The sequence below is a fragment of the Diadema setosum genome, unplaced genomic scaffold (assembly GCF_964275005.1).
Source record: "Diadema setosum unplaced genomic scaffold, eeDiaSeto1 scaffold_44, whole genome shotgun sequence".
Taxonomy (NCBI): Eukaryota; Metazoa; Echinodermata; class Echinoidea; order Diadematoida; family Diadematidae; genus Diadema; species Diadema setosum.
The window spans coordinates 144,222-148,383 of NW_027307670.1; positions in this window are offsets into that span (position 1 = coordinate 144,222).

Consider the following 4,162-nt stretch of genomic DNA (forward strand, 5'->3'; position numbering starts at 1 on the left):
CCGACATATCGACTACCGCGCTAGTGCTGGACTATCCTAGCAGGTAGCTTTTATTATTAGGTCTTAGATTTATACTTGGTACAACCATGTACTACAATCCATGTTTGTAAACAGCGGCGGCCTCCCGCTATATAAACAGTGCCTGTAGTTAAGCTGTAGGTTACCCAAAAAGTAACAGTCCCTGCTGGTTAACGTGCGTACTGTAGTGTAGGGCCTACAGTCTGTATACTGGTAACGTTATAGGATAGGTTATCTAACGTTAGTCTATACTGTTTTAGTCTCAGTTTTGTCGGCCATTGTGATTAGAACATATGTACGTTAATGTTACAGTTTAAGCGGCGGCCTTCCGCTATATAAACAGTGCCACAGCTGTATACTTGTCAACCAGTTTTAAGGTTAAGCGGCGGCCTTCCGCTATATAAACAGAGCCACAGCTTACTTGTCAACCACAATTTAAGAACTCTGTAGACACGCTGTGTTTTCTCTGGATTTATTTTTGTTGGCTGATGCCTCATAAATAAAAATGGTTTAAGCCAAATATCTTGAACAGTATACCGACCAGTACCAAAGCCTTCGTTTGCGTGGTGTAACATTTAGTGTAAAGCCTAGAAATCTACCTGTGAATCCCGTGATCAAAAGTGTGGGGTGAATGGGCATGTGGAGTCCTTGGATTTTAGTTTTTTGTTTTTTTTTTTTACTTTGAGCTGCACTGAGAAAACATTCATGTGAATGGTGTGTGTGTGTGTGAATTTATTGAAGTCAGTGATCAATACTTTTGGTTACGTTTCATCTGACATCACACACTCATTTAATACTTGCTAGGTATCTCATAGTACATCGAAATACAACAGCACCATCGCAAACCCACTAAATCATATTACTTCATATTGATCTCCACGGCACAAGGTCATGCAGACGTGCAATGGCATAGATTATTGCTTATAATGAGCATTTCATTCAAGCTACCACAATTAGCCATGCAAAGCATGTTCTATATGATAAGATATGAGGTGAGTGGGTTGAACTTAAAGTATTATTTTGTGCTAGTACAGTTATATACTAGTGTAGTTCTGTGGATGATGTGATACTATGTGATACTTGAAGTACTGTGGTACTAGCATGGAAGGACCGTGGTACCACCATAGAAGAACCGTGGTACTACCGTCTGGATGTACCGTGGTAGTACCGTGGATGTACCGTGGTAGTACCGTGGGATGTACCGTGGTACTACCGTGGAAGTACCGTGGTACTACCGTGGAAGTACCGTGGTACTACCGTGGTAGTACCGTGGAAGTACCGCGGTAGTACCGTGGATGTACCGTGGTACTATCGTGGTACTACCATGGATGTACCGTGGTAGTACTGTGGTACTACCGTGGTACTACCGTGGTACTACCGTGGAAGTGCTACCATGAAAGAATGGTACTCATGGCATGGAAGTACCATGGTAATGAATGGTACTACCGTGGTACAACCATGGTAATACTATGGTATTACCATGGTATTTTTACCATGGTAAATCCATGGTAAATGTACTGCCTTCATCTGTCAATTTACCATCCTATGGTAATACTATGGTATTACCATTGTAAAAGTACTATGGTAAAACCATGGTAATACTATGGTATTTTTACCATGGTAAATCCATGGTAAATGTACTGCCTTCATCTGTCAATTTACCATCCTATGGTAATACTATGGTATTACCATTGTAAAAGTACTATGGTAAAACCATGGTACTTTTTTATAAGGGGTGTTGCCAAATGAGTGGGGAGGGGCAAATCTGTGTAGACCTAGGCCTATTCAGTACACTTGAATATAAGTAAATGAAGAGTAATGCTTTGATTATGAGAGACTTGATGAAACGGAAAAGACTTTTCTACACATGACAGACTTTGGTCACTGTGAGATGTATGCATAGAATTTTATGTGCTGATTTCATTAGATGGTCACCTAACTTTTACAGGGCCATTTCATGAAGTCATAATAAATCTTAAAAAGCCTTTAAATCAAACTTATGGCAGAAGTTGCTCGCATCTAGGCTCTTCTGTAGCTATATGAGGCATTCAAAACGAAGAGAAGTAAGCCATTTCATGAAGTTTCTCATGTTTATGTTAAGAGCGAACAGTCTCTAATACGACTTTCATGAAACGGACCCATATTCAATAAAAAGATTTCGAGAAACATCAACTATAATCATGGATTTACTTAACTTTTTCATTTTATATTAAATGTTCAATTGATGTTGTACTGTACAGTAAATTCTAATTTTAGAATGAACAAAATAAACCTCAGCTCCTCAATTTCTCTCACCTACAGACCACAGTGCATTTATTTCATCATACACTAGAGTGCACAAAATAGTATCACAAGTTAATGCAATGCAGGTTGTACAATGATTTGACATGATCAAGTTTATTGATACATATATATCAGAAATTCACACCATTTCAGAAATCTTTAATAAGTACTGTTCACATGCTAATGAGATGTGAAATAGTATGTATGAGTTTGCTTACATATTGCAGTTATGTGGATATGATACCTGGTACTCATTTTTGAAATTGACAATCTTCATATTCTACTAGTTTCATGCAATCATACAAATTTCATGCTACTGTTTGATTTCATTTGAGAAAAACAGTGATTTGAAAGTGATGATGGAGGTCATTACAATTGTAGAGATAACCTCTTACTATCCATTTTTTGTCAAATTGAGAAAGAATGGTCATCAGCCTTTAAAAGACATGTAGGAGAAATTATCAAATGTATGCTACAGAGTTAGAAATATTAAATCAACATTTTTTTTTCACGACTTCATTGAAGGATTTGACTAACAATAGAAAATAATATGTACATGTATTTACAAACACATAGGAATGAGCCACTCATTCGGTTCATTATCAATGCAATCTCTGTAGTACATCTGCTTTGAGATACATTGTACATCTATTGATAATTACTAGGAAAAAGTACATGTTTACATAAATTATCACAAGAGTTCGTAGCTGTAACATTTATCCAATAACACATACTGTCGTACATGTTTTGAATTGATTGTAAGCGCTTTGGGCCTTGTGGGAAAAGCGCACTATAAATAATAGTAATAATAATAATAATAATAAGATTTGATTTCAAATTGTTTATAACGTGATTTAATGAATATCTCTTTTTTTTTTGAGGCGAAGTAAATTTTACTTTACGGGTGAAGTAACACATACTTCACATAATATATTCATCCGCCCGACTATACAAGTGGGACCCGTCTTCAAAGGGTTATAACTTATACATAACACTTGTGTGAAATCATTTACCGGATAAAAGAATAGAATTTGCTAAAATACATTTTAACAGTCAGACAGTTATTCAAATTTGCCCATATATATTGAATCAATTTGTATTGGAAATACAAACGAGAAAAATAAGCCAGTGAGGAGATAGCTATTGTGCACATGGTTACAAAGGTTACAAATGACATTTCATTTTTCTCACTATGTTAGGCGCTTTACTCTATTCAAAGCGACATATTAATGCAGCAGCTTGCCCCCCCATTGCAATTTATGGAACTCGTATTCTAAAAAAAAAAAAAAAAAAAAAAATGAACCTGTGTACATGTGACAAGTGACAGAATGGTCCGTAAATCAACACTTTGGGAAGCATCCATTTCATTGTGCTGTTTTGAATATATTAACAAACTTTTTCTGTTAACATTCTCAACTTGCTGTCAGGTGGATGTACTGGCAGGCACCATTTATAAGGATTACATGAATAATCTTAACATTAAAAATGCTTATCTCAGTGAAATTAAAAACCAACCTGTCTCTCGATACAAATGACCTTTTTCTGCTAATGCTCAATCTGGAACCACGGACTGGCTTATTAAGCAAAACTGAGATGGAAATGGTCACAGGAAATGATACTCAGGAATTAGGGTAGTACATAATATATGTAGGCCTACTAGCATTTTAAAGTTGCAATATGTTCGTAAACGTAAAGTATTTGTTGAGAGATGAGTATTTAGAAAAAAGCTTGAAAATACACTATACATATGTACTATAGTATGTGATGACATATGATCCACGTTGATGATTTCATATATCGATGGCATATTCATACATGACAAAACGAGAAACTATTAAACGATCACATAAAGACATTAAAG